Source organism: Lucilia sericata, unplaced genomic scaffold (assembly GCF_015586225.1).
Source record: "Lucilia sericata isolate MDLA Ls3-8-SP2 unplaced genomic scaffold, ASM1558622v1 Contig001599F_arrow, whole genome shotgun sequence".
Classification (NCBI taxonomy): Eukaryota; Metazoa; Arthropoda; class Insecta; order Diptera; family Calliphoridae; genus Lucilia; species Lucilia sericata.
The window spans coordinates 5098-31245 of NW_023995516.1; positions in this window are offsets into that span (position 1 = coordinate 5098).

Genomic DNA, 26148 nt, shown 5'->3' on the forward strand with positions numbered 1-26148 from the left:
GTTAAAACTAAAACAAAACTAATAAAATTTATAAATGGACTAAGTTATTGAACTAGACACCAAACAAAAGATTCAATCAACAAGCCCCAAGTCTAGTTATCATTGAAAATTAAGAATGAATAAAGTATAGTTGACTATTTTCCTATCCTGTCTAATTTTACGTTATCCAGATGGTTTTGGATACGTATGCCTCATAACCCTCACCAGACCTTGTTCCAATGGCATATTCTAATATTTGGAACCCCTAATTTAAACTTATGTTTCCTTTAACTTACATGAAACAAATTAGAAGACCAAAAACTTTAGATTTACTCAATCATAATATCAATATTTATTATGTTTAAATGCATAATATTCATAATTTTAATTTTATAAAGGTTAAAATTTGTTTAACAAAATTCAATATTTAAATTTTAACATTTGGAGACTTCTAGATTTAAAATATGTATTTTAACAATAAAAAAATTAATATTTAAGACAAATTTCTAACAATTCTAAAATAATTAACAAATTATATTTACATTATAGAAAAATTTAACAAATAACTAAATATCAAAAGTTATCGAAAGAAAACTTAAGAAATTATACAATTTAAAAAAATAATATTTGAAGAAATTTTAAAACATGTGAAAACAATTATCTTTTCTCACCAAAAAAAACATTTTTTGACAAAGCTAGAAATATAATTTTAAAATTTACAAAGAAAACACCTAGGCTTTTAGAGTTTTTTGTTTTTAAACAAAAGACAAAATTGTGGTAGGATTATAAAATTTTCCGACCCATGGTGCAAATTCTAAATAAAGTATATAACAAAAACCAAACCAAAAAAATTTGTAAAGTTCAATGAACTCAGTTCCAACAGCTGATCAAATATATAAGTTGTTATAAGTTGTAACCAAAATTCGATTACGACATGTATTAAGTAAATGACCGTCAAACATTTTATAACATGTTTGATCTCTCTCAGAATATCGTTGTGTTTGAAGTAATAAAATTGGTTTGAGCTCATTACATTTTTTTGTTTGCCTATTTGTTATTGAAATTTATAATTAAGAATTAAGAAAATATAAAATAAGACAATTATTGATTTTAGTTTACTCACCGATCGAATGCGTAGTAGAAGGCCTTCTCCATGAATTCGACGGACGCTAGATGGGGATGAAATCTTTATATTTTAACTCTCTTCTTGCATTTTAATTTAAAAAAAATTATTGTACGATTTAATTCAATGGTTTTCAATTAATAGTTAATTATCATTTTTTCTGTTTACTTATTTCGGTTTTATTTGGTGTTATTTCTTAATTTATAACTTTCACTTATGTTGTTATGTTGTTAATTTGTTATTTTTCTTTAATCTTTTTGCATTTTCTTGTTTTGATTATTCTACCAAGCAATTATACCCTACAATCCCTATTGCGATATATTATATATATGTAGGATCGGTGCCTATCGGGTTAAGGAATTCAACCGTACAGAGAGTAGAGAGAGAGCTGAGTGGAATTGGTTGAGTGATTTGCACAGACGGACGTTGTAGATAGTTAGTTTTAAGTAGTTTTAGTTTTATATAGTAGTTCAGTACGAGTTGCATAAGAACCTTAGAAGTTTTAAGTTTAGTCCTAAAGCGTGAAGTTAAACAACGGACAGTTTTAATTTAGTATATAAGTTTTCTTTGAATGAATAAATGTTACATTAAATAAACAAGTGTGTGTATATTTAATTGAAAGTGGGATCGTTGAAGATCCAAGGAAAAGTGGATGGGGAATGGACCATAATGAGTCAGAATATGTGTTAAAGAAGTGAGGAAAGGAAAAATTAAATAATTTAATTTGAAGTGAAAATGTAAAACAATGTGTTGTATAAAAACTATTTGGGAAGGAAAAAGGAACGGGCCAATGAAAACTAAAGAAGAAACAACTATGATCATCATTAAATAAGGAGGGAAAACATACGAAAAAACAATTTCTGTGTTTAGTTGGAGAATGTTTGTTGTGAAGAACTAAACTTGATGATCATTAACGGAAAAACATAAGAAAAGACAATTTCTGTGTTTGGTGATGAAGATGTGTGTGTATAAAAGAAGTTATTCGGCTATGCCGAATCTTAAATACCCTCCACCAGCAAGCTACTTTTTATTGAGACCCATTTAACTATCTAATTTTTATATAACTTGGCAAAATTTTTGTTTCCTTATTGAGGGTACTAATATTTATGCATATGTCAAACTAATTTTAATTAGGTCGAGAAAAATGTATATTAATAGGCCAGTTTGAAAACATTTTAATATAATGATTAACTGTACACAGAACATACTCATTTTGAATTTTATCCGGATATAATCATTTAATTACGAATTAAGTGGTATTAAGTGATTTTCAGAAGTATACCTTATATGGGAGCTAAGACAACCTATGGACCGATCCAGAAGAAAAAATCCGTAGAATGATTTATATATACAAAATACACATTTATGTCGAATTTTATCCCGATAACTTTGATTGTTAATGTGCATTTGAGTAATTTTCGGAAATGGTCCTTATATGGGAGTTGTGACCAATTATCAACCGATAAGGAAAAAAATTCGTATAATGATTTATATGCCAAAAAAATTCAAGTCGAATTTTACTACAATAGATTTATTAATTAATGAAATATATGCGTTTAGGTGATTTTCGGAAGTGAACTTTATATGTATAGGAGCTACGACCTTACACAAAACATATTTGTGTCGAATTTTATCAAGATATCTTTATTTGTTAATGAAATATGTGCGTTTAAGTGATTTCTTTGAAGGAGCTATTACCATATATGGTACAATCCGGAAAAAAATTGGTAGAATGATTTATATGCTCACAAAACATATTCAAGTCGTACTTTATCCAAATAGCTTTATTATTCAAAGAAATATGTGCGTTTAAGTGATTTTCGTAAGTGGACCCTCTATGGGAGCCTATCCGGAAAAAATTTCGTAGAGTGATTCATATAAAGACAAAACATATTTGTGTCGAATTTTATCAAGATAACTTTATTTGACAATGAAATATGTATTTTTAAGTGATTTTCGGAAATGGGGTTATATGAGAGCTATGACCAATAATGGACCGATCCGTAAAAAATTTGGTGAAATGATTTGAATGTACACAAAACGTATTTTTGTCGAACTTTATCCCAATAGCTTTAGAATTCAATGTGTTTAAGTGATTTTCGGAAGTGGACCTTATATGGGAGCTATGACCAATTATGGGCCTATCCGGAAAAAATTTAGTGGAATAATTCATATTTATACGAAATATATTTATGTCGAATTTTATCACGATAGCTTTATTTGACAATGAAATATGTATTTTTAAGTGATTTTCGGAAATGGGGTTATATGGGAGCTATGACCAATAATGGACCGATCCGTAACAAAATTAGTAAAATGATTTGTATGTATACAAAACATATTTGTGTCGAATTTTATCCCGATATCTTTATAATTCAATGAAATATATGCGTTTAAGTGATTTTCGGAAGTGGACTTTATATGGGAGCTATGACCAATTATGGACCTATCCGGAAAAAATTTCGTAGAGTGATTTATATTTAGACTAAACATATTTGTGTCGAATTTCATCAAGATAGCTTTATATGACAATGAAATATGAGCTTTTAAATGATTTTCGGAAGTGGGCCTTATATGGGAGCTATGACCAATAATGGACCGATCCGTAAAAAATTTCGTAGAATGATTTGTATGTATACATAACATATGTGTGTCGAATTTTATCCCGATATCTTTATAATTAAATGAAATATATGCGTTTAAGTGATTTTCGGAAGTGGACTTTATATGGGAGCTATGACCAATAATGGACCGATCCGTAAAAAATTTCGTAGAGTGATTTATATTTAGACTAAACATATTTGTGTCGAATTTCATCAAGATAGCTTTATATGACAATGAAATATGAGCTTTTAAATGATTTTCGGAAGTGGGCCTTATATGGGAGCTATGACCAATAATGGACCGATCCGTAACAAAATTAGTAAAATGATTTGTATGTATACATAACATATGTGTGTCGAATCTTATCCCGATATCTTTATAATTAAATGAAATATATGCGTTTAAGTGATTTTCAGAAGTGGACTTTATATGGGAGCTATGACCAATTATGGACCTATCCGGAAAAAATTTCGTAGAGTGATTTATATTTAGACTTAACATATTTGTGTCGAATTTCATCAAGATAGCTTTATATGACAATGAAATATGAGCTTTTAAATGATTTTCGGAAGTGGGCCTTATATGGGAGCTATGACCAATAATGGACCGATCCGTAAAAAATTTCGTAGAATGATTTGTATGTACACAAAACATGTTTAACTCGAATTTTATCACAATAGCTTTATTCATCAATGAAATATGTGCGTTTAGGTGATTTTCGGAAGTGGACCTTGTATGGGAGCTATGGCCAATTGTGGACCGACTGAGATCTGCGTTGACAGTATGATTTCTGTTCATATTATATTTGCATGTGCAAAATTTTGTGTTGATACCGATATATTTGAGGGAGTTATTAGCGATAAACTAATTTCGGGGAATATATACCTTTGTATGGGGGCTATGGGAAATATTGGATTGATTGTAAAGATTTTCAACATAATTGATCACTGCCATGAAAAAATAATGTGTGACAAAATTCATCGAAATATCTTTGGTAGTTTCTGAGAAAACTTCAAAAGAATGATGAAAAAAACGTAATTTTTTTCGAGGTAGTCTGAAATTTTTACTCATAGCTTTTTACGTTGTGAACCGATTTTGCTGATTTTCAATACCAAACTGCTTAGGATAACAATAAATATTTTGGGTGCATTTGGTTGATTTCCTTTGCTTAGTTTTAACGTGAGCGTGTTTTACACAGACAGACAGACAGACGGACAGACGGACATAGCTAAATCGACTCAGAATTTCATAAGGACCCAGAATATATATACTTTGTTGGGTCTTAGATGAATATTTCTTGGTGTTACACACGGAACGACAAACTTATATATACCCTCTATCACCACTGATGGTGGTGGAGGGTATAAAAAGACAATAGAACGATCATTAACGACGAGATATAAGAAAAAACTATTTCTACGTTTCAGAGTGATGTGTTTATGTGTATATGTGTAGTAAGAAGTGAACAGAAAAAACTAAAAAAACAACAATAGGAAGAACAGGTTTTGTGTATTGCTATTGCTGGATGTTGTTGTATGTTGTTGTTTTGAAAAACGTTACAGAAGTGGGAAAAGCATATACATATAAAGGAAAAAGGATGTTGAAAAAAAAACACACACAGTGAGTGAGATCGGTAGATGAATGTTGAGTAACACCAGTGTCGCCAGATGTGGGGATTTGTCCCCAAATTGGGGATTTCAAGTTTTATTTGGGGACAGATTTTCGTGGGGAGGGATTTGGGGATTTTCGTAAAATTTGGGGATTTTTTTTGTAATTTTTCCGCTATTTTTGGGGATTTTTATTTTTTCTTAAAAATATTAACATTGTTATTATTTCTAGTCTAGTTTGTATGGGTTTTCTAGGTTTAAACAATTTTAAAAGTAGCTTGGCAATTATATCACAAAAAAATTAGAATGGGTTCATGAGGAGATCGCAAGAAAATTGAATTTTAGTAAATTAATTCACATTATTTATTTTTTGTTTGAATTATTTTTTTCATCAATGAACAAAAGTATAAATTTTTAAATTTGTATAGAAATGATATGGACTGTTTTACTAAAAGTTAACTTTCTAGAGATCCCCTCATGGTCCCATTCTGTTGTTTGTATATGTTGTATATTTTAGTGTAGTAAAAATGGAAGATACAAAAATTATAAAATCGGAAAAGTAGTTTAGAAAATATACGATATTAAATTTTAAGCCTTTGAGAAAAAATGTGGATTTGCAACCTCTAAACCGTAACGAATTTGAAAATTTTGGAAAACTTTTAATTTTGTATTGATACAAAAAATGTGTATACCAAATTTCATCGAAATCAGAGAATCATGTTCGAAAATTTTTAAAATTACACATATCGAGACACTATATTCAAAAAGTGCTAATTCAAAAATGTCTAGTTTTCAGGAGAGGAAAAAAACTGTTTAATTTGTATAATGTTGAACAAATTAATAACTTTCTTTCCATAATATGTTTATAATAATCTTACCAATTTATAATTATATACAAATTAATACATTTTGTGTTTTTCAAGGATTTATCTTTAGTTAGCACATTTTGTTCAAAGGAAAATTTTAAAATTGAAACATTTATTGGTAAAATAAAAACGACTATATTTCCGAAACTAAATATTGAACTCCAATTTATTAAACAGATTCCTGTTCAGTATGTCATATTTTATAATAGCGGAGATAAATATTTAATAAAATTAATCTTTCAAAAAATGTTGTAAAATTACTATGGGAGATAGCACTTATTTTCTTAAAAAAATATTCTACTTTGTGTAGTAGACAAAACAGATACAAAAAACACAAAAGTTAATATTTTGATCCCAAATTTATACCAGACGTGGAGAATGTATTGAGGAATCATTTGCCATCAAAAACTCACTTTGGCCCAAGATTGAGTTAGCACTTTTTGAATATAGGGTGTCGATATATTGATATTAATATGAACATCAGGGAGATTTTCGGAATAAGTCCATTAATTATGTATCGAGGTTTACACAATTTAAAAGAGTTATTAGTTTCATATCATTTTTGTTAAATCTTATAGTACATTAATTTTTGAACGATTCACTACAGTAAACCGATTTGTTGTAATATGGGGTGTTCGGTCAATTATGGACTGACCCACATGAAATTTGGTAGAGAGATTTTGATTCATATAACAATTGTTTGTGTAGAATTTCGTTCTTATACAGGCTTTATAGCGTGTAACATTTCTGTAACAAACCCAAAAATTTAATCTAAAATAGGTCCTAGGCACTTATTTTCGAATCAAATTAGTGGAGCACATTCATGAGATTCCACTTAACTGTTTTGTATGTATGTATTTTAACATGATATGTGGCAAAACTATTCACTTATGCTAAATTGAATTTTCAGTTTTGATAAAAAGTTAAATTTTGTGTTCAAGCTAAATTGGTAAGATAATTTCGATTTTTAAAAATTTTATAAAATGGGAAAAAAAGTTTCGTTGTTTTTATAAGATTTTGTAGACAATTTTGTGTAAATTTATTATTAATTAAAAAAAATAAACAATTTAAAATTTCTTGTATCATAAAAATCGATTTTAAAATCAATCAAAAAATCATTAATAAAACGCTAATAACAAAAAATTTTAAATTTCTGAGTAAAACGTATTTTATTATTTACCGAATTCTATCATGTCCCAAAAAATCAAAAAGGGTTAAAGTTATTTTCTGAAGGGACTTATATGGGGGCCAGGGATAGCAAATTACATTTTAAAATTTTACAAAATTGCGTGAAAAATAGTACATTTTTGCTTCTAATTGTACCAAATCATAATTATTTTACTAAATTATTATTAAAGTGGGAGTGTCCTTAATCGAAACAAAAACATTTCAAGCTATACATAGGTTGAGAGGAGGATGTATAATACATCAAATCCTAAGAAATACTCTTAGGTCACTATAGTACCTGTTGAGCTCTCCTTATCCGAAGTACAGAAACTCTGTTTCTAGATGTAGTTCTTTAAAATGTTCCAATCAGTATGTGTGAGGGATGTTATATCTGCTCCCAAGATATTCAGCATAAAATTTTCCATAGAAAATTAGTCTGATCTGTGTAAAGCTATTTTACATGTATTTGGTCTAAAATGCAATAAAAATTTTTATATTGCATAAAACTTTAATAGATATTGCGGAAATACTAGATTTTTTCACATTTGAATGGACTCATACTACTTTCAAAAACAATAATTTTATAATTTTGCTAATTTATTATTTTTTCATACAAAAAGGAACTCATATCAATTAGCAAAAATTAATATATATAGTTTTATTGTATTAGAAGAGTCTGCTAAATTTTTCGAAAATTTCAACTTTTAGCAGAGATGCTGACAAAATCGCAGATGAGTGATTGGTGTACTACCATTGTACTTTTAAGCATCGAATTGTACCAAAAAGTACAATTGTGCCAACTTTGCCAACCCTGATGGGGGCTAACTGTGGCCCAATGATTACCATTCTTACAGCATAATTTCTTGGTACACAGAAAAAAGTTTCAGCATAAATATTATGAACTGCTTTTATTGACAAAAGTTAATAATATTTAAGAATAAGTTCCTATATGGTATGAATTTTTTCATTTTTATTTTTTCAAACATAATCTAGAAGCCTTTACTTAAAATATTTCAAATTTAATTTTTATTTTTCTATTTGTTAAAAAATTTTTGAAATTTTCTTTGGAAAATTTTTTATTTCTTTATGATTTTTAGATTGAAATCGATGGGATGTGCACGTAATTTGCGGGATTTGATGAAGAATGGATGTTTAACTATGTTTGCTGATGTTTTCTTATTTCAGATTTTGTTTTTCAACATTTCTATTTAATTATCATACAAAATTTGCTAATATAGGATCACTATTTACAAGATATGGAAACAGATTTGTAGATAATGGACTTTTTTTTGCAATTTTTTAAGAATATCATAGAAAATAAGTAAAAGCCAAAAAAATTCTGTCATGTTGAAATTCATACATTTTATGAACTTTTAATCAGGGTTTAATATTTAGTTTTTAGTTTTATTTTTTTAAATGTCGACTGAACTGAAGAAAGTTCAAGTATTTATTTTTCCCTCACAAGCTAACTGAAGTCAGTCAACTGTGTCAACGCACTGCTGCAATAACTTGCAAGTGGTTTTGTTTTTCTTCAGCAGCCACACTCACAAGCAGCGGCCATGTTAAGTTTTTCAACTCAGCCGAACTGAACACAACGACTGAACAGTAAAAACAGTTTTGCGTGTGCTGCTTACGTATTGCTTAGTTCTTGGTTTCGTTTTCTTACTAAGGGACGTAAAAAAAACTGATAGTTTGACTGGTTAGTACAAATCAAGCTGACTGAACAATAAAACTTGATGGGTTGTTTGTTCTGTAAGACTTTGTTATTGTATGCAATTTGTTTTAGTATATTGTATGTTTTTGTGTTTAAATTTGACAAAAGTAAACAAAGTAATTGATAATTATTGCTAATAGAAATTGTTAATTAATTTAAAATTTATAAAATTATAAATTACTATACTTATAAATTTGGATATTTTCTTTAAATAAAAATTTTTTTAAATTTAAGCATTTTGATGATTTTTTAGTGAGATTTTGTTATTGTATGTATGTATGTATATTAGGGTGCGTCGAAAATAGGCTTTTCGCTCGGATCAACATCTAATAGTGAAATTATGTTGTATTTTAACGTCAAATGGAAGACTGTAAAATATTATTCAATTATAAATTGGTTAAAAAAGTTTTGAGTTATTAAAATTTCCCCCGAGAATTTTGTGATTCTGAAGACATTTAAAAGTAAATATAAGAAAATTTTTGTTAGTTTTGAAAAATTTAAAAAAAAATATTATGTTTATCTTTATAAGGTTCATAAATGTGCTAGTACGAATTTTTGTTCAAATTGGATAACGCTTACTCGGTTTAGTCTGTGGTCAAAAAAGGGACATTATTTTAACAGCATCTCCAAAACTCCATTTTCAAACTTTAAAAAATTTTGTTAAATGGATTATTAAAAATTAAAGTTTTCTATGCTGGATATTATAAAGGATATATATAAGAATTAAACACAGAAAGAATGAGCTTAATACCTCTCATAGTTTTACCGTACCTGCGATGTGAATTTGAAGGATTTCGGGAAAAAGGCAATTTTTGCCAATAATTAAGTAAAAATTATATTATTACCAATTGTTGCTTAATTTTGATCAATTAAATTGCGATTATTATTTCCGAGTCCATGAAAAGTTATTTCTGATAAAATTTCCGAAATTAAAAATCATTAACCCTCTAAAAACCGGGGTCAAAATCAAGTTTTTGTATATTTAATATTCTTCATTAAAAATAGCAAAATATTGTGTATTTAATTAAGAATTCATTTTGACAAACTACACAAAAATATATCCAGAAATCTAGGAATCAAACTTCTTCAAAAATTAACCCTCTGTCATACTTGGGGTCAATTCAAGACCGATTTTTTAAACACTACAAAAAACACTTTTAAAAAGGAATTTTCTAAAATTAATTTTCTTAAAGATTTAATGGATATATATACAGTATTTGGTTTATCGTATTATTTGAATGTAGTAAAAATAACTTCTAAGAAGTTTCATCAATATCCATCAACAAATTAACAACATCATGCTCTTATTTCTTCAAGAACATAAAATTCAAAAATTTGATTTTGACCCCGGTGTTTAGAGGGTTAATGATTTTTAGTTTCGAAAATTTGATTAGAACTAACTTTCCATGGACTCGGAAATAGTAATCGCAATTTACTTGATCAAAATTAAGCAACAATTGGTAATAATATAATTATACCCTCCACCACCATCAGTGGTGATAGAGGGTATATATAAGTTTGTCGTTCCGTGTGTAACACCAAGAAATATTCATCTAAGACCCAACAAAGTATATATATTCTGGGTCCTTATCAAATTCTTAGTCGATTTAGCTATGTCCGTCTGTCTGTCTGTCTGTGTAAAACACGCTCACGTTAAAACTAAGCAAAGGAAATAAACCAAATTCACCCAAAATATTTATTATTATCCTAAGCAGTTTGGTATTGAAAATCAGCAAAATCGGTTCACAACGTAAAAAGTTTTGAGTACAAATTTCAGACTACCTCCAAAAAATTACTTTTTTTTCATATTTCAAAGATATTTCGATGAATTTTGTCACACATTATTTTTTCAGGGCAGTCCAATATTTCCCATAGCCCCCATACAAAGGTATATATTCCCGGAAATTAGTTTATCGTTAATAACTCCCTCAAATATATCGGTATCAACACGAAATTTTGTACATGTAAATATAATATGAACAGAAATCATACTGTCAACGTAGATCTCAGTCGGTCCACAATTGGTCATAGCTCCCATATAAGGTCCACTTCCGAAAATCACCTAAACGCACATATTTCTTTGATGAATAAAGCTATTGTGATAAAATTCGAGTTAGATATGTTTTGTATACATACAAATCATTCTACCGAATTTTTTACGGATCGGTCCATTATTGGTCATAGCTCCCATATAAAGCCCACTTCCGATAATCATTTAAAAGCTCATATTTCATTGTAAACTAAAGCTATTTTGATGAAATTCGACACAAGTATATTTAGTAGAAATATAAATCACTCTACGAAATTTTTTCCGGATAGGCCCATAATTGATCATAGCTCCCATATAAGGTCCACTTCCGAAAATCACTTAAACGCATAAATTTCATTGAATTATAAAGCTATCGGGATAAAATTCGACACAATTCTGTTTTGTATACATACAAATCATTCTACAAAATTTTTTACGGATCGGTCCATAATTGGTCACAGATCCCATATAAGGCCCACTTCCGAAAATCACTTAAAAGCACATATTTCAATGCCAAGTAAAGCTATATTGATAAAATTCGACACAAATATGTTTTACCTAAACATGAATCATTCTACGAATATTTTTCCGAATAGGCCCATAATTGGTCATAGCTCCCATATAAGGTCCACTTCCGAAAATCACTTAAACGCATATATTTTATTGAATTCTAAAGCTATTTTGATGAAATTCGACAGAAATATGTTTTGTGTGCACTGAAATCATTTCACTATTTTTTTTACGGTCCCTTATTGGTCATAGCTCCCATATAAGGCCTCTTCCGAAAATCACTTAAAAGCACATATTTCAATGTCAAGTAAAGCTATCTTGACAAAATTCGACACAAATATGTTTTGCCTAAACATAAATAACTCTACAAAATTTTTTCCGGATAGGCCTATAATTGGTCATAGCTCCCATATAAGGTCCACTTCCGAAAATCACTTAAACGCATATATTTCATTGAATTCTAAAGCTATTGGGATAAAATTCGACTTGAATATGTTTTGTGTAAGTACAAATCATTTTATAAATTTTTTACGGGTCGGTCGATTATTGGTCATAACTCCCATACAAGGTTCACTTACGAAAATCACTTAAAAGCACATATTTCATTATCAAATAAAGCTATCTTGATAAAATTCGACACAAACATGTTTTGTCCAAATATGAATCACTCTGCGAAATGTTTCCCGAATAGGACCATAATTGGTCATAGTTCCCATATAAGGTCCACTTCCGAAAGTCACTTACACGCATATATTTCATTGAATTCTAAAGCTATAGGGGTAAAATTCGACTTGAATAAGTTTTGTGTACATATGAATCATTCTACCACTTTTTTCTCGGATCGGTCCATTATTGGTCATAGCTTCTATATAAGGTCCACTTCTGAGAGTCACTTAAACTCACATATTTCATTGTCAAATAAAGTTAATTTGAGAAAATTCGACACAAATATGTTTTATCTTTACATTAATCACTCTACGAAATTTTTTGCGGATAGGCATATAAAACATTGTACCAAATTTTTTCTGGATCGGTCCATATTTGGTAATAGGTCCACTTCAAAAAATCCCTTAAACGCACATATTTAATTATCAAATAAAGATATCTTGATAAAATATAAAATATGATGAATCACTCTGCGAAATTTTTCCGGATAGGCCCTTAATTGCTCATAGCTCCTATATAAAGTCCACTTCCTAAAGTCACCTAAACGCACACATTTCATTGATTAATAAAGCTATTGGAGTAAAATTAGACTTGATCTTTTTCTGCATATAAATCATTATATGAAATTGTTTCCTGATCAGTCCATAATTGGTCACAACTCCCATATTCTGTATATAGATACATCATTCTATTAAAATGTTTTCGAACTGGCGTATTAATATACATTTTTCTGGACCTAATCAAAATTAGTTCGACAAAAATTTTGGCAAGTTATCAAAAAATTAGATAGTTAGATGGGTTTCAATAAAAAGTAGTTTGCTGGTGGAGGGTATTTAAGATTCGGCATAGCCGAATATAGCACTCTAACTTGTTTTTACTTAATTATTGGCAAAAATTGCCTTTTTCCCGAAATCCTTCAAATTCACATCGCAGGTACGGTAAAACTATGAGAGGTATTAAGCTCATTCTTTCTGTGTTTAATTCTTATATATATCCTTTATAATATCCAGCATAGAAAACTTTAATTTTTAATAATCCATTTAACAAAATTTTTTAAAGTTTGAAAATGGAGTTTTGGAGATGCTGTTAAAATAATGTCCCTTTTTTGACCACAGACTAAACCGAGTAAGCGTTATCCAATTTGAACAAAAATTCGTACTAGCACATTTATGAACCTTATAAAGATAAACATAATATTTTTTTGTAAAATTTTTCAAAACTAACAAAAATTTTCTTATATTTACTTTTATATGTCTCGGGGGAAATTTTAATAACTCAAAACTTTTTTAACCAATTTTGAGTTTTTCCATCTTTTTGGAAAGACAATTTTGTAGACATTACGATTTTGCTATAAAATGGTGCAATAATTAATACTTAAAGCCTCATTTTGTGAAAATACTCCAAAAAGTGCCATTTTTCCCATATAAACGCATTTACAAACTTTGGCGGCGATGCGCGGGCTCTTACCCTCAAAATAATTGAATAATATTTTACAGTCTTCTATTTGACATTAAAATACAACATAATTTCACTATTAGAAGTTGATCCGAGTGAAAAGCCTATTTTCGACCCACCCTAATATACATACATACATACAATAACAAAATCTCACAAAAAAATCATCAAAATGCTTAAATTTAAATCAATTTTTATTTAAAGAAAATATCTAAATTTATAAGTATAGTAATTTATAATTTTGTAAATTTTAAATTAATTAACAATTTCTATTAGCAATAATTATCAATTACTTTGTTTACTTTTGTCAAATTTAAACACAAAAACATACAATATACTAAAACAAATTGCATACAATAACAAAGTCTTACTGAATAAACAACCCATCAAGTTTTATTGTTCAGTCAGCTTGATTTGTACTAACCAGTCAAACTATCAGTTTTTTTTACGTCCCTTAGTAAGAAAACGAAACCAAGAACTAAGCAATACGTAAGCAGTACACGCAAAACTGTTTTTACTGTTCAGTCGTTGTGTTCAGTTCGGCTGAGTTGAAAAACTTAACATGGCCGCTGCTTGTGTGTGTGGCTGCTGAAGAAAAACAAACAGTGTTGCCAACTTAGTGCTTTTAGCACTATTTGCGGTGCCTTTTGGTGTGCCAAACGCGGAAAATTTTGCTCATGGTGCCTTTTTTCAAAAAGGCACTACAGTGGTGCTTTCTAATTTTATGACAGTGCATTTAGTGCTTTTTATACCCACCATCAAAAAAGATGAGTGGGGTATATTGATTTTGTCACTCCGTTTGTAACACATCGAAATATTGGTCGTAGACCCACAAAAGTATATATATTTTGGGTCCTTATTAAATTCTAAGCCGATCTAACCATGTCCATCCGTCTGTTCATCTGTCCGTCCGTCTGTCTGTTGAAAGCACGATAGGGTTAGATCGGAAAGAGCAAGCGAGTTAAATTTTTCCACAAATATTTCTTATAGGTAAGGTTTGTTTGGTATGGCAAATGGGCAATATGGGTCCGCAATTTCGCATATCCCCCATACAAGTGACCCCCCGAAAAACAGCTTTAACAGTCACAACTGTTTTAAACATACGAGTATAGCGATAAAATTTGGCATAAATAAGTTTTATATGCGTCAAAATCTCTGTACCAAATTTTATGGGAATCGGTCCAAAATTGACCCTACCCCCCATACGAGTATAGCGATGAAATTCAACATAAGTAAGTTTTATATAAGCCAAAATCTCTACTAAATTTTATAGAAATAGGTCTATAATTGAGCCTACCCCCCATATAAGGTCTCCTTCAGAAAATGATTTAAACGGTCATTACTGACTTAAAAATACGAGTATAGCGATGAAATTCGGCATAAATAAGTTTTATATAAGGCAAAATGTCTCTACCAAATTTTATGGGAATTGGTCCATAACTGACCTTACCCCCAAATAAGGTCTCCCTATGAGTGCAGCGTTGAAATTCAACATAAGTAACTTTTATATGCATCAAAATTTCTCTACCAAATGACATTAATACTCGACATAAATATGTTTTATATAAGCCAAAATCTCTCTAGCAAATTTTACGGCAATCGGTCCATAATTGACCCTACCCCCACATATGGTCACCTTCAAAAATTGATTTTAACGCTCTTTACTGACTTAAAAATACGAGTATAGCGGAGAAATTCGAAATAAACAACTTTTATACAAACGTAATCTTCCTACCGAATTTAATTCGGATTTTTCGGTAACCTACCCTACCCCCTATTAAGGTCCCCTTAAAAATATGAGTACAGCGATGAAAATTGACAAAAAATAAGTTTTATACAATTTTTTTACACAATTGAACCTATCCCTAATATATAAAGCCTCCATGATTACTTCATCGTTGTACTCGCAATAAAAAGATTTTTATTATAATTCTTTATTCCGAATTTTATGACGATATAACTGACCAACAAAACAAAATCTATGTACAAAATTTTATGGGTATCGATATATAATTGTCCCAACCCCATATAAGTTCCCCTTTAGATAATAACTTTTACGCTTATGTCTGAATTAAAAATTCGAGATCAGCAATGAAATTCGAAACGAATAAGTGTTATACGAAGTCTTTCTACCAAATTTTACGACAAACAGTTCATAATTGACACTACCTCTGATATATATATATATTTTGTTTTTAAAAATTAATATTTTGTTAATTCGAAGATCACGTACATAATTGAATTAAGCATTATCTCCCTGATGTTTACAGAGAAGCATTCCTTTTACGTCATAAGATTTGATGGTGGGTATATAAGATTCGGCACAGCCGAATATAACACTCTTACTTGTTAAAATATTTTAAAATAATTGTGAATTTCAGGAGGTAATTTATTTAATTAATATTAAACATTTTCTCTATAATGTTAAGAAAACTGAGGGATCATTCTTTGATCTTTCTATTTGTACCACTTTTTGTTGTTTATTAGAATACGATCAGTTTAATAGTTTACACTAAGGACTAAATTTTTCTTAAAAACTTTTTTATATTTTTTTACACGGGTGCTCTAAAGTTTTTTTTATTTGTGTTAAGTTTTAAAAGCAAATATTCTTCAAAAACAAAAAACAAAATATTCAAAATACGTTAAAATAAGTTATGTTATTCACTATCAGTGAAATTAAAAATTTTTCCAGAACTCAAAAAACTTAAAAATAATATATATAGATTTTGCAAAAAAAAAATATATTTCATAAGTTTTGTACAATTTTACAATTTGGGTGTGGTTACATCGGTTCGCCAGTTGGTAGTGTGCCTGTCAGTTTGAATGTTTAATGACATTTTACTATTTTTAAAATAACTTTTAAACAAATCAAGGAATTTGAAAATTTCTCATCTTATTTATCTAATATTCGTCAAACATTAGTTTTAGTTCTTACGTTACTAAAAATCTAACTCACACAGATGAAAGACTTTAGTATGACGCATGTTTTGTTTTGTAGTCAATGTTCTAAAAAACGAATTTTGGAGTCTTGTAGGAAATGAGCGAAATAATATGCAATTTTTATTAAAATAAACAATATTTGACTAAAAAACGTTAGTGCTTTTTTACCCATTTTCAGTTAGAAAATTACGCTTTTTTACCCCTTTTTATTTTTTTTGCGCGCGTTTTGCTTGACCAATGTTGGCAACACTGAAAACAAAACCACTTGCAAGTTATTGCAGCAATGTGTTGACACAGTTGACTGACTTCAGTTAGCTTGTAAAGGGAAATTTTAACTAGTTACTATTATTTAAGCATGGTACTAAATTTAGTCAAATATTTAGTAATTTGCGACTGCAATTAGCAGTTTTTTGAAACCCTGCTTTTAATATTCTGAATGAAAATGGTTTGGGAAAAAAAAGTCATGTTCGATTCATACTATTTATTACAAAATTCATTCCAGCTATGTATTATTTTTTTCTGTGTACATAAACCTAACTTGTGTAAAATTTTACCACGATTGCTTCATAATTAATATATGTGTGAGGGCTATGTAAAAATCGAAGTCCTATACTGCCCATTTTTAATACCAAACAGTGCACATTGGGGTCTCCTTTAAGTAAACTTGGCAAAAAGTCAATATTTAAAAATTATTTTTTTGCAAAAAATATAGCGTATCTTAAAACCCAAGACTTTGTTCTATATAACGCTATAATTAGTTTTTCGATTTTCCTTTTGTAGGCCTTTAGGTTTTTTATATATAATTTTTCATATTGTTTTTTTTTTTTTTAATTAATACCTTTACCTTTTTTATATAAACAACTACCATTCTATAAATTTTCTTAAAATTTTAATTTTCAAGTCCAAATATAATGTTGTTTTGTATGAAAAATTATATTTTAAATAACCATTACACAATAGGATTCAATTATTCACTACTTATTAAAATGCCACTTTTCATATATATATATTTATGTTTTTTTTTTTGCCATTTTTAAAGGAGAAAAAGTACTATTTGGCCGCTGATGGCCCCTCGGCGACCATATACATAAGATACTATAATGTGTTCTTAATATCACCACATCTATATTTTTTGCCTCTATGGCATTTTTTATTTATTTTTCTAACACTCCATAAAACAAAAATATTAAAACATTTGTATTTTATTTAAAAAAATCGAATTATTAAACACAAAATTAATTGATTTAAATAATTCTCCAATAGTTAACGAGTAACTAAAATTGATTTCACTAAACATTTCAAAGACTTTTTCATACGTTTTTACCATATATATAGCTTTTTTGAAAGAAAAATTAAATAAAAATTCACAGAGATTTTGTACTTGACTAAATGGTGTTGTTATTAGTGCAAGTACTTACCACAATCGCTTACAAGTAATTAGAAAAATAAGTCAATTTAAATTGTATGAACAAATTTATACAGCTCCGATAGCTTCACGAAGAAGATGACAAATGAATTAAAAAGTAGTTATATATCACATTATTAATAAGACGTTATTAGACTACTTCTATGTAAACAGGACTATATATAGTAGTCATTGAAAACTATGTTAATAGGTAAGTGGTTACAACTGAAATTCATTACCAAGTATTTGCTGGGATTATTAGTAATTTTTAGCGCTAATGATCCAAAAAATATGAAAATACATAGTGTATTTTTTGCGAAAATTTGCACTAAGTTCAAAGTTCTTTTTTAATATTTCAAATCTAGAAGCTCTCCCCTTTCTAACGCTACCAATCACTTGTATCAAAACTTTGTAGTTTAGTTAATGCCAAGATTTGTTCGGGGAGACCCACTGTGCAGTGCCTATCAATGGAGAATACTTGTGACGAACTTTTCAGTTTTTCATTAAAGAAATTGGGGAAAACTATGGGATTTCAATTTAAAAATGGGGATTATTTGGGGACTTCAAGCTTAAAATTGGGGACATAAGTCAAAATTTTTCTGGCAACACTGAGTAACACACACATGAAAAGTTAAGAAAAAAGAAGTTTTAAGAGAAAAGACTCAAAGAGAGCAGTGGAGTGTATAAGGCGAAGACAACTATACATGCGTATATTAAGGTGGAGTCTGTTTAAGCTGCAGGAAGAATTTTTGCCCTTGAGAAGTTGTTGCTAAGAAGATGACACAACTATGCCGAAGTTGTTGTTATGCAGACACTACAAATTGATGTTGCTATGAAGATGATGCTGCATTGAGGGGAAGCTGAATATTTAAGTATTATTGTTATTGTACATTGTATTTAAGGCTCAGAGAGTAGTGTAGTATGTTGGTTTATATAATTGTGGGAATCAACCCTTATATTGTATATTGTTATTGTTAGTGCTCAACTATTCAGTGAGGTAGTGAGTGATCGGCGATTAAGGAGAATATGTTTATGAGTGTCCATGAGTGGGATTGAGCATTTATAGATATATTAGTAAAGATGTTGAATAGTTGGTTTTCAACGGTTAAGAGGAAAATGTTTACGAAGGTTCATGAGTGGAATTGAACTTTTGTAAATGTTTTAGTATAGATGTTTGTTGTGGACATTCATGAGAGGGATTGATTGTTCAGGAAGTTATGAGTATTCTTGAGAGGGATTGGGTACTCGTAAGGTTTTTAATTTAAGAAGAAGATGTTTGTGGATACTCATGAGAGGGATTGAGTATTTATGAATATTTTAGTTTTGGGCATTCATAGGAGGAATTGAGTGTTCTTGAAGTTATAGGTATTCATGAGAGGGATTGAGTACTTGTAAGGTTTTTAATTTAAGAAGAAGATGTTTGTGGATACTCATGAGAGGGATTGAGTATTTCTGGATATTTTAGTTTTGGGCATTCATGAGAGGGATTGAGTGTTCTTGAAGTTATAGGTATGCATGAGAGGGATTGAGTACTTATAAGGTATTTTGATGCAAGGTTGAAATTTGAATTCAACGTATTTATTTTGAATGAATTTAGGGAGAGTAAATTTATTTACTATTTTGTATTTGTGTATCTAAGCATATTTTTGTGAGGTAACGTAGATTTCGAAAGGCTGCACGTCAATGCAAGCACAGTAGATTATTTACAGTTAGGTTTATGATGTAATAGGGTACACCTAAGATTATTTGGATAATATTAGGGTATGATTAATGAAATAATTTTGATGTTATTTATTGATGCTAATGATATAATATTATATTTGAAAATATTTGTTAATTTTAATTGATTTTATTTTATTGATATAATATTGTAATATTTGACTTTTAAGACGACATGGAGTTAATAGATATTTTAGGACTGACTGTTGAGGAGTTGAAGAGTAAGTGTAACGAATTGGGGTTAGACGCGGACGGGACAAAGACTGTTTTACAGGAAAGGGTTATCAGATTTTATAGTTTTGGACAGCAGGCTGTTAGTGTTAATTCGGAATACGGCGAAGCGGCATCGGTTATTCAACAACCAGTGGATGCAGAACGTCATGGACCTTCTACATTCACATTGAAAGATATTGAAGAGTCATTATCGAAATTCGCAGGCGAGGGGCAACCCGAAATAGAGCAGTGGCTGAACGATTTTGAGAATTGCGCTTATACCGTAGGATGGAATGATTTGCAAAAATATATCTACGCGCGGCAATTACTTTCAGGAGCAGCAAAAATATTTTGTCGAAGCCAGCCTAATGTTCGAGAGTGGTCATCATTGAAAGGTGCATTGCGGAAAGAGTTTGGTGTAAGACTTTCTGCCATAGAGGTCCACCGTATGCTGAAGAATAGAAGAAAGCGCCCAAGTGAAACATTTAGAGAATACCTGTATTGTTTGATGGAGATTGGTTCTCCAATAGCTTTAGATGAAGACAGCATTATAGAGTATTTTATCGAAGGGATACCCGATAGTAAAACGAATAAGACAGTTCTTTACCAGGCGACAAGTGTAGAAGATCTGAAAATGAAGTTGAAGGTGTACGAGAAGGTAACCAAACCGACTCAAGCTTCCAGTTTCAATGAATCGCGTCCGAAGGAGGTTGCAGTAGAGGTTAAGAAGAAAGATGACAGAACCCAACGATGTTACAATTGCGGTGAAAAGGGCCATGTTGTTAAGGAGTGTACTGTGGAACAACCGAGGTGTTTTAAGTGCAATGAGACTGGCCATAAATCATTCAACTGCGAGAAAAATAAAGATGTCAAAGGTGAGGCAAAAGGGAGGAATACGAGTAGTACTATGCATATGTTGTCATCACCTAAGAGTCCTAAATCGCGTGAAGAAGTGTTATCGCGACCTAATAGAATATTTAAAGATGTTACAATACTTGGATTGCAGATAGCGGCTATAGTGGATACCGGTAGCGACATCAGCTGTGTGAGAGAAGATTCCCTAAAGAAGATGAAAGATGTGAGCTTAAGAGCTGAAAGGCATAAGATGTTGGGAATAGGTGAAAGAGAGATAAGGACGATAGGTACTTTTGAAACTGATGTTGATTTGGATGGTGTATTGGTTCCAGTGAAGTTCCATATAGCGCGTGAGAGATATTTTATATCCAGTTGTATTGGGGAATGATATTTTTGATCATGTGGACGTTTCGATAAATGCTGACGGAGCGAAGTTCTCACTAAAGTCTTCAAAATCGGAAGTTAAATTGAAAGCAGTAGAAAAGAAGGATTCTACGGAATCGGAATATGAAGGAGTCGTTGGCGAAATATGTATTGCTATGCAAACAAATGAGTCTAGTGTTAACAATTTAGATGATAATGACGAAGAAGATAACCTGATTATGACGAATGAATATAACCTGATTGAACCAAAGATGCAACATACAGATGAATTAAGTGAAGTCTCATGTTTGATGATGAAAGATTCGTTGCGGCATAAAGCAGAAGAAACCAAACTAGAAGACGATTGGATCAGAGCAATAAGCAAGATATTGGAGGGCCACAGTTATAAGGATTTCTATTTGAAGTATGGTATACTACACAAGAATCCAGCCAAGGAGCTTGTTGTTATTCCATTGAGTATGGAACGTGAGATAATAGAAATGGCTCACCGGAAAGAAGATTTTGCTACAAAGGAGACAGCAGATCTAATTGAGAAGACGTTTTATATCCCTAGATTGAGCACGGAAGTTGAAAGTGTGGTTAAAAGCTGTACTAAGTGCCTTATGGCTGAAGCGAAGACTGGTAGGGAGAAAGGATTACTAAATCCAATTGATACCAGGAAGCAGAATAACCGCAGAAGATACGAAGTTGAGAATATTAAAGAATTTGAAGGTTCCATGAGATGCACCACGGTCGATGGATATGTGAAGCCTTGGACCACCACATTCGGGTCGAATGCTGCATCAGGAGGGCCGAATGTAGGATCGGTGCCTATCGGGTTAAGGAATTCAACCATACAGAGAGTAGAGAGAGAGCTGAGTGGAATTGGTTGAGTGATTTGCACAGACGGACGTTGTAGATAGTTAGTTTTAAGTAGTTTTAGTTTTATATAGTAGTTCAGTACGAGTTGCATAAGAACCTTAGAAGTTTTAAGTTTAGTCCTAAAGGGTGAAGTTAATCAACGGACAGTTTTAATTTAGTTTATAAGTTTTCTTTGAATGAATAAATGTTACATTAAATAAACAAGTGTGTGTATATTTAATTGAAAGTGGGATCGTTGAAGATCCAAGGAAAAGTGGGTAATCAAACCTACATATATATATATATATATATATATATATATATATATATATATATATATATATATATATATATATATACATATACATATATATATATATATATATATATATTTTTTTTTTTTTTAATGAGTTGTTTCTTTTGATTTACACAATGAACATTTCTTTTGAACTTACTTTATAGTATCATGATATTTTAAACTATTTTGGCAAACTTAAAAATTTTAAGCTGTAAAGTGCAATATTAACTGATGTAGGGTGCAATTTAGGTTTCTTTCCGACAAACTAATTTAAAATGTAGATTCACTCGTTTAGTAAATTTAGTATAATTTTTAGATTTAGTTTTAGAAAATTTTAGATTAAGATTTAAGCAAATTTTAGGTATAGATTTTAGAAAAACATTTAGATTTAGATATTAGCAAATTTTTTTAGATTTTAGCAAAAAACATTTTCTAGATTTTAGCAACATTTTTCTAGATTTAGAGATTAGCAAAAATTTTTTAGACCAATTATAATTATAGTCATATTTTTAGGACAAATTTAGAAATTCTTTTAGCAAAAAAAAATTTTTTTTTTTTAGATCACATTTAGGATTGAATTTTAGGTATTTTGTTTAATAAATTTTCACATTTTTTTAGCCAATTTTAACTTTTGTTGCTATTGTTTGTAAATTTTAACTATTTGAACTATTCGTTTTAGTTGGAATTCACTGTTTTGTTTTGCTGTTGAGTAGAGAGAGAGTTGGAGTTGTATTTTTTTACTGCATGCTACGTTGGATGGATCGATTGTTGTTGTTGTCGTCTCGCTTGAGCTTTTCAATGAACTGGGAGAGCAAAACCATCACCAATACAAGGAACTCCTTGGGAAAGGAATTCCCCATGCAGGTTCGGGAAACGAGTTTTTTTTTTGGATTTTGAGTGAGATTCTTTAACAGTTTAAAACAAACAAAACATATCAATATTTGGTTTTTAAAAATAAATAAATTTGATTACCTGTATGATTTCGTAAAAATTAAACGCATTTACTGTCTTCAAATGATATATTTAAAGTAGGATTTCTTGGTAACTTTTCGGAAGATTAGTGAAATAAGTAATCTTTTTCCTTAAAAAATGTTATTAAAGATTATCATTGATTTAAATATCATAATTTACTCGAAATTTACCTGCTGTTGAGTACCAGATAATAAATTATAAAAATTTAGATTTTCTTTAATATTAAATCTCAATGGATGGCTTAGAAAATTTGAGATATTTTTCCGAGTTTTGGAAAAATCAACTTTTTGATTCGGCTACCAGCAGGAAAAGGATATTTATAAATGATATTATGACAGAAGAAACTTTTCTGTATGTAAACAATAATATATTTGTCAAAATTGACAGAAAATTTAATATTGCCACATTCTTCGCATAGAAGAATCTTTAGCCAAGACTCCAATCTTCAGACTGAAGACTGTTCAATCATCATGCAAATAAAGTAAGGAAAAAAAATTTTAAGTGTATTGTCAATAAATCCCAATATTTTCACACAATTTATTAAGAAAACAATAGCTTTCATTAAATTTAATGATTATTTGTTAAATCACCTATTTTATTAATTAATATTTTAATCAGCATGAGTAGTATAATTGAGTAGGCATGAATCAGTTTTTTACGAACCCTGGTGTAGCTTAGCTTAGACAAAACTCTTCTACTGATCATATGTTCTCACTCCAAACAACAAAACGAGTAAAACCAAAATAAAACAAAATAGTATAAACATTATCATATGGTAATGAACAACTAAAATTTTAACAACATAATAAATGTTACACAGATTTTGTGAAAAATTAAAGAAAAATATAAAAAAATTTGTTAAGATACAAAAAAAAAAATGTTAGTTTGTAGAAAATTTAAAAATACTAAAGTTGTTAATTGAATTAAAAATCTATTTTATTTCACATAACTAGACTTTCGACTAAGGATTTTGGCATTTTTCCAAATTAATACCATTGCTGTGGATTAACTTTAAGTCAAAATATATACTATTCCATGGCTAAGACTGGATATCAGTAAATATGAATATATATTGTATAATGCAAAGGTAAGTGTAAAATTTTATCTTCTGGACATAAACGTCCATTACAATTGTGAGTTTTCAACATCGCTTATGATGTCGGAATAATCTTTTAACAAACGTTGTTTTGTTGATCCTATTGGAGGCGGCATGGTTGAAGATGTCGAGGGTATTATTTGGTTATTACCTTTAATGATACTGGAGTACGATACATTTTGTTGGGAATGTCTTTGGTTTTATATTATTGCAGCCTTTTTCTTTCCTACTTTTTCTAGAGTTGAGATGGCTTGGATTTCTTCTTCCTTTAGAAAAATGGGATAGCATTTATCAAAAGAAGCATGTTTGTTGTCGTCAATATTATGATTTTTACAATTTATGCATGCTGGTGGATGGGAACATTTTTCTTTGTTTTCTTCATTGATATGGAATGCGCTGGAGCAATTACCGCATATTTTTTCATTTTTACAAACTTTCGCTATGTGTCCGTATTGTTGGCAGTTTTTGCATTTTAATGGTAGTGGAATGTAAGGACGCACTCTAACTTTTTCGTAACCGATTCCAATGTCCGAGGGTAAAATAGTAGAGGCAAAAGTTATCACTATTAGACCAGTCTCTGTAAGTTTTCCATCAGTATTTTTTAAAATTTTTTTCACTTGAGCAACATTTTGTTCTTTTAGTTCGCCCAATATTTCTTCTTCTTCTATTCCTCTTAAATCATTGGACTAAATAACTCCTTTGGCATAGTTTAATCCAGGGTGTTCTTTAATATCTATTTTAATTTCGGGTGACAGAGAAGATAGTTGAATAAGCTTATTTTGGCTTGAGAAAACGATTTTGTTTGAATTAGGATAGAACCATTTAACAACTTTTTGTTGTGCTTCTCCTCCCACAACGCTATCCACCACTTTTTTAATTAAAAAGGGGGAAACATTGGATAGGGTATCAGAACTTTCTATTCTTTCCATTACTAGGAATTTTTCACCCCGAACAGAACCCCCGATCCCTCCGATCAGGGGGTTCTGACATTTTATTATTTGTTTAAAAACGCACAAAAATTTTTTTATTAAATTAAATTGTTTTTTTTTTTTGTATTTTTTATTTTTGTTTTGTTTTGATTGTTTTTTGAGAGAGACCGTTATTCTTTGATCGATTTGCGAGCTTAGTCTTTACACAAAGTGCACTTTATATCGACTGGGAGAAACCAATTTGTTTAATATCAGTCAAGTTAATTATTCTCAAATAGAGAAAGAGGCACTTTCTATAATTTTCGGTGTTACGAAATTCCATCAATATCTCTATGGTAGGCACTTTGAATTAGTAACTGATCATCAAGCTATAACAACACTATTTCATCCCTTCAAAAAACTTCCTGTTATGACTTTGCACCGGCTTCAACAATGGGCGATTGTTTTGCAAGCTTATGATTATATAATTAAGTATAAATCAACAAACCAACATGCAAATGCAGATGCACTTTCAAGATTGCCTGTTGCTGATGACATTGAATTTGATAGAAAAGAATCGGATATACTACTTATTGACGAAGTTTATAGTACTATTTTAGAAAAATGTCCTATTGACATATCTAATGGATGGCCAGACAATATCAAACCGGATAATGTAATTCACCCATATTTTGTAATAAAACATTATATTTCCTTAGAAAAGGGTGTACTCCTCCTTCACAATGAAAGCACGCGTGTAATTATTTCTAACGCACTTCGTTTTAAAGTTTTAAATAT